The 20,852-nt window shown below is 30.3% G+C and overlaps 1 long non-coding RNA gene across 1 annotated transcript; it reads left to right on the top strand.

Moving 5' to 3' along the window:
• Positions 1 to 8,127: 8,127 nt before the first annotated feature.
• LOC132947854 (uncharacterized) lies at positions 8,128 to 14,725 on the top strand. The gene is made up of 2 exons (XR_009664945.1): positions 8,128 to 10,916; positions 12,331 to 14,725. It is a non-coding gene; the product is annotated as an uncharacterized LOC132947854 (long non-coding RNA).
• Positions 14,726 to 20,852: the final 6,127 nt, after the last annotated feature.

Below are 20,852 nucleotides of genomic sequence, written 5' to 3'. Positions count from 1 at the left end.
ATGAAAAAAAGACACAACATTTATAATTTGTTTGTCATATTCAGTTTTTTACAGTATACATATAGGCATATAGCATTATTTTGTAACATAACCGTTAGGTATATAATGTTGTTTTGTAATGATATTTCTACGTGTTGTATTAATTACAGTTGGTTTGTTATTTCATTTTGAAAAAAAAAACTGTATTTTTTGTTTTAACGAATAGGTAGTTTGAGTTTTAAATCGTTTAAAACAGTATTTAAACAGTATATTAAAATGGTTAAAAACAGTCTCAAACAATTTGTTTTGTTTAAAATATCGTTTTGAACAGAAAATATAATCTAACACGTTGATAAAAGTTAATATACATATAACAGTTAATTAGTTAGGTTTACAAATATAACCTAACAAGTCACAACTATACAACTACGACGGTGCAGGGCACGAATAAGGTTTCGGTATTGAAACCAAACGTTGTATAGGTATACGCATATTATTTCGTCTGGAAATTTTCGGCTGGAAACGCGCATCAATCGATGTATTTCATAAACGGACGACGGTTTCACCAGGATACACCGTAGCTCCACACGAATAAAAATATTTTGTGAATCCGTAGCTCCACATCCACCGCATTTTCGCACGGTCAAAAATATAGACGCATCGTAGCTCCGCATTCTAGAAATTTTTTAACACTAAAATTTCGCACGCAATACAAGTGTTTGAAATATGAGACATTAAAGCTTCACATTTATCAAGTACAGACAAGCAGCTCGCTCTATACTATATACAGTATGTCCATGAAGTCCCGTTCACCCTTAGTATCCCCGTAGGAAATCAATATATTTAAATATAGTTTAAATGCATTTTTTTTACAGTCATATGGAAATTCTGATTGAATAGCATAATATTCTATTTTTTTAGGCAAATATATTTTTGAAATTTCCAAAATAGATGTTTTGTTGATCGTATTTTTTAAAACAGTTAAAAAAAAAATAATAAAATCTAATGAAAATTGCCCAAGTTAGAGCTAATTATTATATTTTGAATTTCTGAGAAAAATAGTTATGTTACCTATGCATACGGCAAAATTAGCAAAATACGATTCACATGTTAATTTATTATTACAATCACTCTGATTTTTCGGCTAAAATTAAAAATAATAATAGTCTCTAACTTGGGCGATTTTTATTAAATTAAATTTTTTTTTTGGAACTGTTTTAAAAAATAGGATCAACAAAATGGCTATCTTAGAAATTAAAAAAATATATTTGCCTAAAAAAAATGTTTGATAATTATTTAATTTTTGAAAAAAAAATCGAATATTATGTTATTCAATCAGAATTTCCATACTTATACAGTAAAAAACACTGCATTTAAATATATTGATTTTCCACGGAGATACTAAGGGTGATACGGGACTTCTAGGACATACTGTACATAGCTACAGTCGGTGCCCAAATATTACCTTCACGTATATTATATCGATCGATTATATTGGGGATAACGACTTGCGGTCGTCGTCGTCGTGTTGGAATGTGCTCGTGGTAGTGGTCGTGGTCGGTGGGTTTCAATAACTCGTGAAAATAATAATATTTTAGTACCGGCACAACGCCTAAAGACAAATGTGATATGTTATAACACAAACATATTATATATTATGGTACAACTGGATGCCACGCCAGATTAATACTAGAAATCACTATACCTACCACGTTATCATTCAATGACACGCGCTGCACCGCCTATATTACATAGCCGAAATCATCGCGGATAAATAATATAAATATTCGTATACATATTATATGCGTACACGCACTACATATAAAGGTATTATAATTATTCACGAAATTAAGACTCATAATTCTCGGTGGTATTTCATTTCTATTTTCATCTCTGAAATATTCATTACACGCGTGATCATCTTGTACGATCAGAGACCGCAATCCACAAATATACTAGAATAATAAATACGGTTTATACTTATGCACAGCCGTACACGTTTCCGCAGTTTCAATTATGATGAGTGACGATTTTTTCATAAAATAATTTTTGTTTTACAAACATATTTATTTTTTTGCACATTGTCTTCGTATTTATCTTAAAGGGGCCTCACCACCACGTCTTTTTTTTGTCAAAAACTACTGTTTTTAATTCTAAAGATACGTGCAACAATTATCATGGTTTTTATTCTGAGTATATATTCGGATTATCCGTAATATATACAAGGGAACGATCGAGCGACATTTTTAATTTTTGTAATTTAAATTGCAATAAATATTGTAAAAAATTCAAAAGAATTCAGAATTTCCAACTTAAATATTTAATTAACTAATTACAATTTTAAAAATGTGCCTCGATCGATTCCTCGTACATGTTGTGGAAAAAAAGAATATTTTGTTAGAATGCAAATCGAGATAATCGTTGTGACGTATTGTTGAATGGTTAACGTATGCCACCAGCATCGAATAAAATGTAAAATAAATGTAAACGTATTGGATAATATACTTATTCACTGTTCCAAATTCTATAAATATAGTATTGACATTTTCTGTAGAAGGTTTAAGATTGATACGATTGATTAAATAACTAATTTAATATTATTGTAGGTAATATAGCAATTTCACGCATCCATAATAGATTAATAACTTACAAACTTATATAGAAAAACTTAAATATTAAATATATTAGGTATGTAATTATATAATAAGTCATTCTAGCCTCAAGGAAATTCCCAATTATATAATGAATCCAATCTTAAGTATTAAAGTATAATATGAGCTCAAAATAATTAAAAACAATTGATAGTTTAATAGTATATTATAGTGTAGCCATGTAGGTATAATATAATAGCTAACATAACCTAACCTCTATACGATTGTGATGCACTTAACGTTTTTAACTTTTATTCATCCAATATAATTTTAGAAAATGATTTATTTAATGTAATGAATGTTTTATCAGGACAAAACTGTTGTACATTTTCAAATTCAATACAATAAACGCACTCGCGACCAGTACTTAAATTTACGCACTTCTCACATAAACACCATTCGTTCACTGGTATTATCGATACACAAATTTCTATTTAAAAATTTGTTAGCAAAAAGCATCGGATTGACATTACTGTCATAAAATTTTGAACTATTTGAACATATTTTATTGTACAAATAGATACAACAATAAACCACCACAATAACATTATTCAGATATTGAACACGAACGGCGTACGTAAGTATAGAAATGAAAAAATCTAATAATACAAAGATATTTCTAAGAAAGTTTATCATTCGTTTATAAATAAACCATTTAATAATTCTACTATAAAGTAATATTAAATTAAAAATTCCGTTCTAAAGCTTTAAATTATTATATGAGTCTAAATCAATAAATTGAGTATTAGCTGAGTTATAAGCGTTTAAACAGCGAAACTTGTAATATTCCCGTAAAAGCATGTAAAAAGTAAACGGTGATGGCAAAATTATGACGTAACCAAACCATTTTGACCAAATTATAACCTGACCATCTTGATCCAATTTTCTAAAAGATAAAATACTATATATTGAAATCGAAATATTCCTTCTGGTAGAAATTTTGTATATAGGATAAAAAAATAAAAATAAACACCATTGTAAAACCGCTAGATCCCTCGCTCCGCTTAGAATCTAAAAATTTAAAATATTGATTAGAATTAAAGTTATTCCAAAAGTCAGTTCTATCTGTTACACTCTGTGTAGCATCGTACATCGTACAGTAAGACATGGTTTTAATTATTTTGACTCGAATAAAATATATTTACATACTATATTATTATGTAGGTATAAGTATTATAAAATATTCAAATAAAAAAAAACTGCTGAGTTAGTTGGCTAATTAATAGTTCTTAGAATACATAGTACTATACATAGTTAGTTATTACTTATTCATAACCTATATATTTACAAAAAACACTAGATAATGATTAACCGCAATCATTAATATAATGACCCGATTTCCGTTGAAAATACGCCTAAAGGTCAGACAGAGGAGAAACAATAACATTTTTTGTATTACAATTTATATTAGTATTCCTCGAACTGTACATAGAAGTTGATTTATAGTATAGTTATCATGTAGGGTATATAAATGCGAGTATTCGATAATTAAGAAAAATGAACATCACATACAACTCTGCTATAATACAGCATCGTCGACTCGACTATGGAATTAATTACTGCAGTTTATCGAAAACTTGTTTTCCTAACACATTTCTGACGATCTATACAACTATATCGGAGATTCTCAACATTTTTGAGGACGCGGCTACCTATAATGTCACCAAGGTTTTCGGCGACCATTTTGAAACGATAATTATACAAAATATTCACTATAGCAAATTATATCTGTGTTGGTGACAATGAATAATTTTTTGACAACCCACAGCTTGAATCATGGGTGGATAGGTACTTACTTTTGTTTTTACCGGGATATATTTGTTGGAGCCTCATATATTAAATATATAAAAAAAATGCTCGCTTCGCTGGCAAGCGAATGTATAATATATTTATTAATATTTACATTTTATACATTATTTAGTTTTAGTAGTTAGTACCAATGTACCATAGTACATTCAACATAAATTGCCAATAGGTATTTATACGGGCATCAACGGGTACTACACTGAGAGCTCTAATGGCTAATGGAGTATACACAAATAACAAATACGCAGGCACGCAGCCGCCAGCCGGTATAATAAAAATTAATTTTTCAAATTTTTTTTTATTATTTTTTTTCGGGAGGGGGGGGGTTCTTGAGTGTAATATCGATGGGAACCTACCGGGAAAATCCCGATTTCCTGATGGGCCTATCCGCTCATGAATTATTTTGAGCTTTGTTGGTCGTCTAGACCAGCGTCATTAATCTTCGACTATTAAAATAATATTAACTAATAGTTTTATACAGAATATGATTATTTTTTTTATTGTTTGTACAACATGATAAAAACCGTTTCACGCAAGAATAAGAACCACTTAGGCTGTAATCCAAGTTAAACAACCCAATTTTCAGTCTTCACGCTATAAAAACGATTAGTCTTCACGCTATAGTCCACCGAACTATTCGATAGTTTTTCGGACTATTCGATAGTTTTTATTAAAAACTACTAATCGGTTATGTTAAAAACATTCGAATAGATATTCGATAGTGTAAACTATTCGATAGTGCCCATCACTAATTTTGACCCACGACGCATACGGCTGTACCAGCAATACTGCTAATAATAGTTTATTAATAGTATAAGAATTAATCACTGTGTTTGAAATTACGTAATCACCGATTTACATCAGGTCATTTATCCGTCATTTATCTGTTGCGCATTGCAGTTGTCTCAGACCTCAGTTTGCGTGTAACTAAATATTATATTCCAGCCAAAGCAGGTAATTTATTAATTTTTATAATTTATATTATATAAATACAATCAGAATTATTTATTTAAAATTGTTTTTCATTTTGTCATTTATATTTAAAACGTTCACTGCCGATCGCCGTTGTCAACACATAGTTGACGTTCGCGATCTCACCACGGTGATCGACGTCAACACAGCACGTTTTATCCATTGTTTGATGTATCCATATTTACGTATTCATTGTATTTATACAATTATACAATTTATATACCTACGCCCTTGGGTACGATAGACAGTAAAAAAGAACGGGGGGATATTATACAGTGTTAGATTATAGATTTTTGATTACTACTTTATGTTATTTCTCTCTTTTCTCTCTTCGTTTTTTCTTCTTTCTTTCTCTGATATGATGCCCGTACATTGATGGCAGGGTGGAGTGGGAAATGTGCTGTCCATTAGTTTATAGGTCTATGGTCCCGCCACCGCCGGAACACTCTGCGGTAACGCTCTCTGTCATGCGCGAGTTTCGACCGGTTTTCATGTGCCGCGCCGCCCAGTGCCATGGTGCGGCGGCGGCGGTGAGCTCTTATAAGAGCCTCTTATTCGGTACAGACTATAGTATGCTCCGGACCTGCACGACTGGTGTACGCGTCTACCGTTCGTCATGACGCGTTTTTGAGTACGCGTTATGGAAATTCCGTATGACGAGATCAGTCTCTTGCCGACCGTTGCTGTTGACGATCGCCAGTATTGTTGTCTCATGCCATGTACTATGGCTCTCCTTTCGAACGTCGAGTCGACCGCCAACTGTGGGTCATCGAGCCGGTCCACCATTACCGAACATCGTATGATGCTGTTGCTGTTATTCCACGTCAAACAGTCGGTCTGGTCCTTCATTTACCACGCCCTCGGATTGTCGTATACTGATATGAGAAAGCCGCCGTCAATGAAATAAACTACACGGTCGTATTAATTTGTTTTTGTTGTTACTTGTCATCAATATTATTAATAAGATTTATTAATTCTGATTGCCCGTATCGCATGTAGGAATTTATTAATTATTATTGAATAAATTGTGTTTTGTTTATATTGCAACAAAACGCAATACGTGTTCCTCTATCACACAAACACTTCGTATACTTTGTAAAGAATATTCATATATTCAAAATTCAAATTTTTACCAGTATTCTTATCGGGTTCATTAACAGGTGATCTATATTGTAATTTTGGTAAAAATCTATATCATATGAGAAGCTCAAGATATAGTCTTAATGCTTCGTTTCTATTACTTGCTTAGATGTTTTGTTACTAAGTTTTAGTACCATTTTTAACTAGATTTATAATATGCACTTGAATAATGGTACGACAAAATTTTGTTATGACTTATGAACAACACATACAAATGATCTCATACGTATTTCTACTGTAGTTATGTCAATTTCTAACAATTCCAATTTCTCCTCATTTGAAATATGCCAGTTCTGTAGGTATGCAGCTTTTGAGCTTTAATTGTGTCGTCTATGACGTACATACGGGCGATGTTAACCCACTCCCTGCCACGCTCTTGATAATTCAAAATTAAGTTTCGTGGTTAAAGATTGTCAACATTCTAAACTAATTGTTCCAAATATATGATTATTTTTGTAACTTATAAAATGTTATGAACTTATAATTTTCGTGTAAATATACATCATATGAGTAGCCCATGGTTGTAGTCTTGCTGGTTCATTTCATTAATTGCTTACATGTTTTGTTACTGGTTATTTTTACCAGGATTCATAATATGCACATGCATAATCGTACAACAAAATATTGTTATGCACAATACATAAAAATGATCTCATACGTATTTCTATTGTGGCTATGTCGCTTTCTAAAATTTCTATTTTTTTAATGTTTGGTTCAGCCAGTTCTATAGGAATGAAGCTTTTGGGCTTTAAGTGTCTCTTCAGTGAGGTACTTACTGAAAAGTCCTTAGCTAATTTTTCTCCACATTTTTGTCAACCGTTTTATTTTAAATAATAAATTAAAAAATTTTTAATGCTGACTTTTCGTTTATTGGTATTTAAATGAAATCCTTCTTGAATACATCTACATTTTTCGTCCATCATGTTACTTTATCGTTCCTTATCTTTGAACACAATAAAGTTGGAACACATTTAGACGGATCAATAGGTTTTATTAAACTGGTATAAAGTGTGTACGGTTAATTTATAATTATCTCTATCTGCAACCGCGTAAAATAGACAAAGTGCATTTACACAAAGGTAAAGGAATGCAGCTTTTTAGCTTTAATTGTGTCGTCTATGACGTACATACCGGCGATGTTAACCCACCACCCTGCCACGTTCTTGATATTTCAAAATTAAGTTTTCGTGGTTAAAGATTGTCAACATTCTAAACTAATTGTTCCAAATATACGATTATTTTTGTAACTTATAAAATGTTATGAACTTATAATTTTGGTGTAAATATACATCATATGAGTAGCCCATGGTTGTAGTCTTGCTGGTTCATTTCATTAATTAGCTTACATGTTTTGTTACTGGTTATTTTTACCAGGATTCATAATATGCACATGCATAATCGTACAACAAAATATTGTTATGCACAATACATAAAAATGATCTCATACGTATTTCTATTGTGGCTATGTCGCTTTCTAAAATTTCTATTTTTTCAGTGTTTGGTTCAGCCAGTTCTATAGGAATGAAGCTTTTGGGCTTTAAGTGCCTCGTCAGTGAGGTACTTAATGAAAAGTCCTTAGCTAATTTTTATCCACATTTTTGTCAAACGTTTTTTTTTAAATAATAAATTAAACATTTTTTAATGCTAACTTTTTGTTTAATGGTATTTAAATGAAATCCTTCTTGAATATATCTACTTTTTTCGTCCATCTTGCTACTTTATCGTGCTTTATAACTGCTATTTGTTCTCTTCTACCACATTTGTTCAAATTGTATTAAAGAAAATAAGAAAAAAAAACATATTATTCATTTACATTATTGCGTATGTTAATTGTTTATACATATATAACATTCAACTGATACATGGTCTTGTTAGCTGTGGTCTTATATATTATTTAATAAATGCATATGTATGAGCCCCTGGAATAAATGTATAATATTTGATATAATATTGCATTAAAACCCATGAGCTCCAACATAATTGTTTAGTTGTAAATGTTTGTATGTGGTTGAAAAATATTTATAATTTATATATATTGATATATCTACATTCAATAGAGTTATACAATTAAACTGTGTATTAACAGTCAAAAAAATGTAATCAAAAACGTGGTAAGGGATGTTTAACAAGTAGTTGTTATATAAGTGTATATAATTAATATTATCTGAATTATGAATTTTAAAATAATTTACCAATCAAATAATAGTTATCTTACTTAAGCTATTATTTTCACTGATCAGGTGTAATGTAATTGTATAAATGAAAATAAAAAGAGAATCAAAAATTACGCAAAAATGAGTTGATAAAAAAAAGTACAGAATGTCTGCTAGAAAAATAGTAATTTGTGTCACAATCTTAATTAATATAAAATCATTATCAATACATTAAATTGTTTCTTTTTATAATTATTATATCATACATGAGTTATTTAAATGTCGTGTTAAGAAAAAACGTGATTTTGAAGAATTTTAATTAAATTTGCAATTTTTTAAAAACCCAAGGAGTGTTAAATATTGTTTTTGTTTCATAAAAAAAAAATAAGATCAGAATATATCCTTTTTTTTATATTTATGCACATGATCAAAATGTTTTTTTCTGAGTATAATTCCATTGAAAATTTGGTATAATGGGTGGTCAAAAATACCTACTTTAGGTACTAACTTTGTGAATTGTCACACTTCAAAGCTTTTTTATATTGTGTTGAAAGATCATTAAGATTTCCATTGTTCTTGAACCAAACAATTCGCTAATATCATATGCATAAAAAATGCATCTAATTCATCAATTTCTTGAAATCTTTGATAAATATCCACCATCATAAAGTTGGCCCATTTTTTTTTTATGATATGACATATTAATCGAATCATTGAAATGGTCTGGTTCAAGTTGAATCACCGTTTTATGATACATAATAGCCTTTCATACTTTCGATGTCTTCGTAGTCTTCCTCACTATTCGGGTTCCAGTACCACACAGTTTCTAATGCTGCGTTTACAATGAGTCCAAGTACCAAAAAACCAACTGAGCCAACGAGGGAAATCATTGGTCCGACGTCGGGTATCTCAGTCGCGATAATTACTGCAATCACACGTAAAACCATAAGACATACATTAATAATTTACCCATCAACTTGTCACGATCAAACTCGAACTTATATCAATAAATTATCGATAGTTTGTCTGTCCATAAATAAGATGTGCGATAACACACACGAAACGATATACCTACTTCAAGTCGTCAAGTATCTAGTTCGCACACTAACATAACACGCTCGCATTCTTTGCACCTTCTGCAATGTACGTTTATTTTGTTAATCGAAACATAATTTATGAAACTTTTTTATTGCAGTTTCAATAGAAATTTCTCTGTTTATATAACACTATTTCATATTCAATTCTTTCTTTATTCTTTGCGACTTCTTCAAAGCATGTTTATTTATTTCGTCTAGTTTTTTCAGATCTTACGTCCCCTTGAAATCAGTGCCGTTGCTAGAATGTTCTTGTTTTTTTTATTCAGTTCTCAGAAAAACTTTAGTCTCGGTCTTTCTTTTCAGCCATTGCCACACTAGGTCCTCGGTGTCAGTCAGCTGGAGTCCGTATGTCACTATAAATCCCAAAGTTACTGCGATTTTTACAGCCTCCGAAAGTTTGTACGAACACGAAATCGACAACTACAATATAATAAATTATAATACTTATCACGTGACACACCGTTTACAGGCGTAGCGTATAGGTAATTTATATGTAAAATATCATGTCCCCTGTTTTCTGATGGTAAGTTGAGTGGCACACTGCCCAAGCACCGTTCTCCGTAGCGTATGTATCCGAAAAAGCCCAAAGTGCCGTTGAGTCTAATGATGATTAGCATATACCAGTGTAATGTACAGTCAGGTGATCCGGTGAGTTCACGTGTTTTTTTCATTGCGTTTTCGATGTGCATCAGCTTTATACGTCAAAGGTACGGGTATTTACGTGCGTCTCGTGGCGAGCACCAGCGAGCATGTACGACCCAGACAAGTTCGGATAATAATATACATGCCGGATAGTAATAATAACATGTTTGGTTCTAAAATACGTAAGTATATTAATAATCGCACATTATGCGCTCTTCGCCTTTTCCGTTACAGCTTGTTGACCTTCACACTATTGACGCAGAAGTGGGCACTTGGGGCTACGCATTGCACGGGTTGTCTATCTGCTGGACCCATTGTTCGTAGCTCTACTGATCATATTCTATTTTATTTTCACTGACCCTGGAGGACGAAGCTGAGGGAGCCAAGAAGAACGTTCCCAATTAGTGGTATGGCCGATGACTCACTGGTGTCTGTTTGCCGGAAGTGCTCTATGCTCAATGGAGGGCGTTGGAATGGTGAGCATTGTTTTTTTACATTTTTTTTTATCGCGTATGCCCACATATTATATATAAAAACAGCGCAGCCAAAACAATGACAAAATAATATGCGTTATCAAACCGTTCTGTTTAGATTTATAAGATTTGATTACCAGTGGGTTATGGAAGTACCCAAATAGTGTTTATAATATTATGCGGTTTATAAATAGGTACCATATGACATATATATTGCGTTTTATGAAGTGAACAGACGAAATATTATCGGAACAGTCAAGACTAAAATATTAAAGACACGTGTTAATTTTATTATCGAACCTTCGAGGTTACAACGTTGTTGTGTATGAGACTACATTGTTTGTAAAGAAACGTGTGGAAAAAAAATATGGTATACACATAAACGCATTTAGGGTTATACATTTTACTCGGCATGGGCTTTCTGTGAATTCATCATATCTCACAACACATCAATGCATCCAGGCTTAGAATGGCAGATTATATATCTCTGGTATCTGATATATAGGTATGTGTTCATTTTGGCTATCTACATGGCTACATGAATACACAATTAGAGGTAGGTAATTTTAGGGTCGGATTCATTGCACGTAAATTCCAATGGTACATTGTATCGACTCGAATAAATAAAATATCTAAGCCCTATCAATATTATTTAAAAAAAATGGAAATACTGTATAGAGTATCAAGACTAGAGTCTATAGTCTATAATATAGTATAGGTTGGAAAATAATTAAGTACGCCAGCGTTGTACAAACAAATTAACTTTTTTTTTAACTTAATAAAAAGTTATCAAAAAGTGTGTATTATTTTTTAACATAATTGATTTAACTTATAGTTAAATTAACTTTTAACTTTTAACTTTTTGTTATTGGTGCATATTAACTTAACTTAACGGAGTTAATAAAAAATAAGTAAATTGCACAGCCTTACTAATACTATCATATTCTACAGGGTAATAACCAAAAAACAAATATTCAAGGAATAAAAATTATAGCCGATAACATTGAATGTATTACGTTAAATTGAACGTGTTCCAATCTTATCCTCGAGTAAAACTTGCTCTTATAGTGTTTAGTAGCTCACTGTGTACTTGATTTAAGTAGTTAACTTTATGTTATAGCCGTGGTCGAACATTGATTATAGCAATAATAACACATTTTAAATAGATATAATATATTGTGTGTATAGGAAAATCCCATCTTTATATATTACAAAATAGTTGTGAGTCCGCCTGAATATTTAAATGTCTTAGTGATTAGTATATAATTAGTCATTAGAATATGGTTACGGTAAATCTAAGCATAATATTTTTTTTTATTTTTTTTTTATAACACTTTCCGCCTCCACCCCCTTAAATAAAGTATAACTGTCGATGGGCCATACTACTATATTTAAAACAAAATTTTGTTTTTTTTAGTTGAATATGTCATCCGTCCGTCCATCTCATGCCGTACTCGAATACTCGTACCTTTTACGTAGAAAGCTGCCACTCAATTTCCATAGGATAACTGGTCGGTAAATAAACAATGCTCAGCATTCCAACGCCCTCTATTGAGCACAGAGCACTTCCGGCAAACAGCGACCAGTGAGTAATCGGCCACATCACCAATTTGGAACGTTCCTCTGGACTGAGGGTCGCGTCCTCCGTCGTCAGTGAAAATAAAATAAAATAATATAACGGTGCCTGCCAAAATTAGCGTGTTGGCAGTCCGTGCAATGCATAGCTCCAAGTGCCCACTTCTGCGTCAATAGTATGAAGGTCGACAAGCTGCAACGGAAAAGGCGAAGAGCACATAATTTGCAATTATTAATATACGTATTTTAGAACCCTTCAAGTTACCCAAACATGATATTATTAACTATCTGGCATGTATGTTATCATCCGAACTTGTCTGGGTCGCACCTGCTTGCTAGTGCTGGCCATTATACACACGTAAATACCCGTACCTTTGACGTATAAAGCTGATGCACATCGAAAACGCAATGAAAAAACCACGTCAACTCACCGGATCACCTGACTGTACATTACACTGGTATATGCTAATCATCATTATACTCAACGGCGCTTTGGGCTTCTCCGGATATGTACGCTACGAGGAACGATGCTTGGGCAGTGTGCCACTCAACTTACCATCAGAAAACAGGGGACCTGCTATTCTAAATATAAATTACCTATACGCTACGCCTGTAAACGGCGTGTCACGTGATGAGTATTATAATTTATTATATTGCAATTGTCGATTTCGTGTCTGTACAGACTTTCGGAGGCTGTGAAAATCACAGTAACTTTGGGATTTCTAATGACTTCTGGACTCCAGCTGACTGTCACTGTGGACCTATTGTGGCAATGACTCGAAAGAAAGACCGAGACAAAAGTTTTTTTCGAGAACTAGATCAAAAAAACAAGAAGAATCTAGCAGCGGCGCTGACGTCAAGGGATGTAAAGTCTGAAAAACCAGACGTAAAATCGCCGCCCGCAAAACATTACGACATGTGAAAAATTCCACATATGTTATTTTGGCCTTGTCCGCACTGAACGGTGGAGACTTCTAAAATCTACGAGAGATGTTTCCTCCGGCCCACGGAACACACACTATAATTCCAGATTGATAATCGACCATTCCATAACACCAATGGGCCAAGTCAACGACATGGGCCCGTAGTTGGCGAAGACACCAACAACAGGATACCCACGTCTCAAACCATCAGTTGTCACTCATTGTAACGTATAATTTTCCCCATCATACCCCCAACCACCCCACACAAGCACGTATTAAAGGCGTCGCATGATGCAGGTCTCTTTCTTTCCATTTCCTTATTCTAATTATTTATTTATTATAATTGATCATCTTGTTTTATTGTGGAAAGTCGTAAATCACATGACCAAAAGAAAAATACACTTAGAAAATCAATATAAAAATACCACTATTAAAACATTATTATTATTAAAAGATTTACGCTTAGACGGCGTACGGGTCACAGATCGCCTTGCTCTGGCGCCGACACCGAGATGTTTTATTGTATACAGAGCATAAGCTCACAAAATGATTATTATTCGTGTCGACGCTTGCTACATTATTTGCAATGATCTAATATTATTCTTTAAATTAAAATACATGTCCTTATTATTATTCCTCTTGAACCTGCCAAGTGCCATAAACTGTAATATTTTTTCTGCACTTGCCACGTGCTAACAAATTATTATTTCCCCGAAGCCACACTCAAAAAATTGTTATTGTATTATTTACTACGTGAACGAAATTATTATTATAAATTGTAATTGACCATTATTATTATTTTGTTAATTACCTTGGTCAAATGCCGACGATCGTAAAAAAAATATATTCAATAGTGTACTTGGAGAAAAATAGTTTATAGGTGACATAATTCTGCATCTTACAATAATAATCCTTATATAATTTGATTTGTTTTTAATTTAATTTTTAGTCTTATTATTTAATTTTGTTTCTTATTTAAAAAATGTTTAATTTTTGTATTTATTTTGTACCACTCTATATTTTATTAACTTTAATTTGAAATGTATTTATTGTATTTATTTATTTGTTATTATTATATTGTATACAAAATGTCAACAAAATAATGTTAAACTCCTACTCCATTACAAGCTAAACTACAGGAGTCGTACCTATATTTACATTCTAACTGTATTGTTATAGAGGAAAAAAAATTACATGCGCACCAGCTATGTGCATAAAAATGATTATTATAAAACTGTCATTCTTTTTATGTATTTCACTACAAATTTTCACTTTTTGTTGGATGTAAAATATAAAATCATGATAACCTTTAAACTTTCTCTTCAATTATTTAATATTATTATTTAAAGTGTTACCCTTACTATTTTTGCAGAAACTAACATTTTATTAGTACTGGTTATTTCATTTTAGCAACACATTTATGATTAAAACCTACAAGTTCCACCGACCTAGCATCAGGGCTTACCCGCGGTGCGGTTTGTATGTACAGGTTAAGTGTTCCTCTTGAATTGTGAGTAGTTTACAGGTCGTAAAAAACCTGGAAGCTCACAGTATGGAGATGATTTTATAATTCAACACCTCCCATTGGAAATATCTGTGTATACCACTTATATAATGTATAGTACCTCTTATTTACTTTGGTCTTTTTTAAATAGGTAAACTTTATTCGTGTAAAATGTCGAATTGTAAATAAATGAAAAAAAAAGGCGGGTAAGTGGATGTCGCTCTACTTAACAGTAAGTTACAAGTGGGTCACTGTAATGGATAGTGTTAAATTTGAATTCAATGATATAATATCATTGTGTAAGAAAAACGATTCTGAGCGAAAATTGTCAGTTAGCCTATGATATAACTAAGTATATTTAATGATATTAAGGTGAATAAAATAATTTATAAATAACCTATTTACGTGGAATTTTGTTTTAAATTTTCAATCCTTAGCTACAAAAGTTGAACCTTTTATACATTTTAAACTACAAAATTTAAAATAGATATTAAATTTTAAATTTGACAATGTTGGTCATTGTAAATGCTTATAAAAAAAATTGTGTCAATGTATTTTTAATATTTTTCAACTGCTATTGTAACATTATATCAGGAGCTTTGCATTCAATTTTCACACTTTTTTACCCAACAAATATAATTTTATTGATATTTATAGAAAAAAAAAAACTAAAAAAAATGAAAATTTGAAATATCCGTTATATAATATATATTATTTAAATAATCCGTTAAAAGCTCAAAAAGAGTCAAATTATTTTCAGAATTATATGGTGCATAGATAATGCTAATATAAACATTTGGTGAAATTTTCAAGTATCTTCAGTCATTCGTTTTTGAATTACAATAAAATAAGAAAATCGTTACATGAGCATTCGAGTGAATATCAAATGTCGTAAAAATATGAACTTCAAACGTTCATAAAAATTTAATTTGATTTGTTTGTAGACATTTTTTTTTTTTTTGATAAAGGTAGACAAACTTAATATTAATCTTGTATTATGTTTTCAAATCTTAGATTTAAAAAGAACAATTTTTACGAATTCTCATCTCAAAATAATTTGCTCATTTTCGTGATTTTTCAGTAAATTGTCAATATTTGAACTTTAAACGCTTATAAAAAAAAAAAACTGTGATTAAGAATTTTTAATATTATTCAAACATCATTGAAATAACATAATGGGAGCTTTTTATTAAATTTGAAAGCAAATTTACCTAACAAATAAAGTTTTATTGACACTCATAGAAAAAAAACGTAAAAAAGTTTGAAACTGAGTATATCTGTAAACAGTTTAAAACAAATCAAAATATTTAAATTTTTTTTTCATGTATAGAAAAGACAAATATAAACATTCAGTGAAAATTGTATGTATCTACGGTCATTTGTTTTAAAGTTACACTAAAAACCAAAGTCGATTTTGTTAAAAATCAATTTTACGTTAAATTTCCCTTTTTTCCTTAATTTTTCTTTTGTTTTTCCCGGCGCTTTTGAAAATTACTGAATTTTTAATTCTGACCTCTTCAATGCATCAACAATATTCACTTTCCCATCGAACAAGATACTGAAGTTTAAAATCGAAACATTATTTCAACTACTTATCGTGTACACAGACACAAAAAAAAAAATTAAAACCAAAAACACACATCATTGTAAAATCAATACATTCATCGTTCCACTCACAATCTAAAATATAATACCTATGAAACTTAATAAACCTAAATAAATGAAAAATATGTGCAATTATTTAGGAATTGTGACAAGGCTGGGCAAGTTAATGATTTTTTTTAACTGAGTTAAGTTAAGTTAATATGCACTAATAACAAAAAGTTATAAGTTAAAAGTTAATTTAACTATAGGTAAACTCAGTTAAGTTAAAAGTTAATCCACACTTTTTGTTAACTTTTCATTAAGTTAAAAAAAAGTTAAATTTTTTATACAACGCTAGCGTACTTAATTTTTTTCCAACCCAAAACTAAATTTTAGGATATAGTATTAATACTTCATACAGTATTTCCATATAAGTTAGATTCGAATGATATACATTTTTAACTTTAATTAATTTACGATACATATTTTTTGACATGAAAACGTAATAGACTGAAATAGTGAAATATTATAAAATTAAAAACAAAATAAATTAACTTAACTTACTTCTTAAAACGAAAAATTAACTCGTTAATAATATATAATTATATATTATATAATTATATTATAATAAACGTCAATGGATGATCAAAATATACGTTCAAGTACCTAACCACTTCGACTTGTATTCGAGATGTCAACATTAATCGTAGAACGGGTAAGTGATATACGTATCAAAAATTTTGTTCGTATGCATACACTTTTATATTTTTATATTTTTAAGTCAAAACTTATAATAAACAATGTGAGAACAAAAAAAAATGTAACTTTAGGTTGGATTAAATTGCAATACATAATACATGAATAACAATTTTAAAAAAAAACCATTAAAAAATGTAACTAACTTATAAATAGAAAAAAGGTGGATAAGTGGATGTCGCTCTGCTGTACAGTAGATTACAAGTGGGTCATTTTAATGGATGGTGTTAAATTTGAATTCAATGATATAATAGCATTGTATAAGAAAAACGATTCTGAGCGAAAACGGTCAGTCAGCCTATGAATTTACCAAGTATAATTGATGATATTATTGTGAATAAAGTAATTTATAAATAACCTATTTACGTGGAATTTTGTTTTAAATTTTCAATCCTTAGCTACAAAAGTTGAACCTTTTATACATTTTAAACTACAAAATTTAAAATAGATATTAAATTTGATAAATGTTGTCAAAATTTGAACTTTAAATGCTTATAAAAAAAAATTGTGCCTATGTATTTTTAATATTTTTTAACTGCTATTAGAACGATATATCAGGAGCTTTATGTAAATAATTATAATATATGAAGTATCCGCAGTCAACATAAATATATTATATTAAATGCCTTACCAGTTACCAGACCCGTAGCTGCCTCTGAGTTATGCTGTAGCAGTTTTAGGTGACACAAAGTAATACTTCAAAATACACGAATTGAAATAATATATAAACACACTGACCTAACTAAGAATGCAATTTATACTTATTACAAATATGTACGCATATTGCATATAAATTACAACCAACAGCTGTGCAGTAAATGGAAACTAAAATCATTATATATAATATATACGAGTATAATATATCATTATTTATTATTTAGCTAAATATAAGTACAGAATACAGATATATTACATTCGTCGTCGATATATCGGATATCGAATACGATGAGGCGATATTACACCTAAATGTTTTAACTATAGCTTATAACATATAAGATAATATATAATATATAGCTCTTATTGGCTACTATTTTTCCATGCTTGCATTCATTAAGAGGACGCTACACCCGCATGTGTTGTCTCCGTCTTACAAATGTACAACATAGCAAAAACTGTTTTACGCGGGAAAGAACCGAAAAGGCTACAGTCATAACTAAGAAATGAGATTTGCACCACATAAAAAGGAGAACTTTGACTGTGCAACGTTGTTTTTATTTTTTTGATATATTATATACTACTGATAGCGTATAAGCTAACCTCACCCAACCTATATACGATTGTGATGTACTTAATGTAAATTGACTTCCTCCAGTAAACATATAAATATATATGAATTCGGAGTTTTAGACGATTTTTATTACGTAGATATTAGCACTGATTAAAAATACCTATATTTTATTATATTGTAATCGTAAAAAAAAATAAAACCAATATTTTTCGATTAAATTTCAAATTTCATCAACATTTTAACTAAAAACTTAAAAAAATAATATGTGTCCGTGCGGCTATTCGTGGTATTATAAACATATAAAAATTTATAATCTACGTATAGGTAACCTACCTATATATTTTATAACGGTTTGTAATTATATTATAAAAAAAAATTATAATATCTATTTAAAATGATTTTGCTTTATATTCATAAAGTTTGAGTTTAAAGTGACAATATAATATCTACCCCCATATTATGTATATTATTATAATGTCGAGTATTGAGTAGGTTATTCTCAAAACGAATAGCATTAATCTTAAAATATATAATATATAGCACCGTAAGTCGTACGGAAAGAAATGGTTTTAATTTTGACTCCAATAAAACATATTTACATACTTATTTGTACACATTACATACTATTATACTTGTATGTACTTATCTGTATTATAAAATATTAAAATTTCATCATGTGTACAATGTACATACTTCATAATATATATATTTACAAAAAACACTAAATAATGATTAATCACAATCATTATTATTCATTATAATGACCCGATATCCGTTAAAATACGCCTAAATGTCAGACAGAGGATAAACTCCATAATTTTGTGTGTAACAATAGCACAACACTATTTATTCGAATAATAGTTATTCCTCTATATATGAGTTGATTTATAGTTTAATGTTCACGTAGGTATAAATGCGAGTATTCCATAATTCTTAATGTGAAAAGAAAAATCAACATCATATTATACAACTCTGCTGACTGCTATAGTACAGCATCGTCGACGCGACTATGCAATTACTTACTGCAGTGTTTGAAACTTGTTTTCCTAACACATTTCTGACGATATATAAAAGTAGATCGGAGATTCTCAAAATGTTTGATGACACGGCTATCTATAATGTCACTAATACATAAATATCTATGTTTCATTTCTATTTCATATGGTTTTCAAACGTTTTTTACAATATTATTTACAATTACATAAATATATTGTATGATTACCTAATGGAAAACAATTTTTAGTGTACCTTTATAGTTATTTAATATTATTTTAAAACATAATTTTTAATCTTGATAAATGTTTGGTGGGCTAAGCTTAAAAATCCCGAGATAAAAAAGTACAGAATATTCAATGATATACATAATAATATTTAAAATAATTAATTTAAAAAAAAAAAATCAATGATAATAATGTTTATCTAGTATTACCTAACCAAACTGTTATCAGTTTAACTACCTAACTGTCGTCAAAAATATAATTTAAAAAAAACGGACTTTTTTTCCTAGGACTTTTTGGTAGTATACCGTCTTACAAACGCGCAACATATCAAATCAATGATAATAATGTTTATCTAGTATTACCTAACAAAACTGTTATCAGTTAAACTAACTAACTGTCGTCAAAAATATAATTTAAAAAAAAAAAAATTAATTTTGTCAGGTAAATAATTTAGTTACAATTTATATTAATACTAATTGGAAGTTTGATTGTGCATAACATTGTATTTCTCTTTTTACCTAATTATATTTACCGGACTTTTTCACTCGGAATTTTTGGTAATATACCGTCTCACAAACGCGCAACATACCAAATTTACGCTCAGAAATTCACGTTTTATGCCGTTAGCTTAAATATTAAGTGAGTTATGAGCATTTTTAATTTACATTTATTATACACGCATAAATCAATTAAAAACTGAATTATCGTAAAAAAAAAACTTCCAACATAACACAGATAATGTTCTTAGCATCAAGTTTCATAAAATGTCGATTTACTCTAATTTTTAACCTAACGGCAAAAAACGTGAATTTCTGAGCGTAAATTTGGTACCTGTGTTACGCGTTTGTAAGACAGAGACAACACATGCCGGTGTGGCGTCCTCTTAATGGCAATTCTTAAAACATCAGTATTCGTTTTCGATAAAACTATTTTATGAATAATTTAGTTTAATTCCAGCCGTATCGAAATATAACTACCAATCAGTTCCATGTACAAAAAAAGTGGGTAAGTGAATGTCGCTCTGCTGTACAGTAGGTTACAAGTGAGTCACTGTAACGGATAATGTTAAATTTGAATTCAATGAAAAAAAATTGTGCCTATGTATTTTCAATACTTTTTAACTGCTATTGTAACAATATATCAGGAGCC

Source organism: Metopolophium dirhodum, chromosome 6 (assembly GCF_019925205.1).
Source record: "Metopolophium dirhodum isolate CAU chromosome 6, ASM1992520v1, whole genome shotgun sequence".
NCBI classification, from domain to species: domain Eukaryota; kingdom Metazoa; phylum Arthropoda; class Insecta; order Hemiptera; family Aphididae; genus Metopolophium; species Metopolophium dirhodum.
Note: the sequence above shows the minus strand (reverse complement) of the source record. Positions and strands in the feature narration are given on the sequence as shown.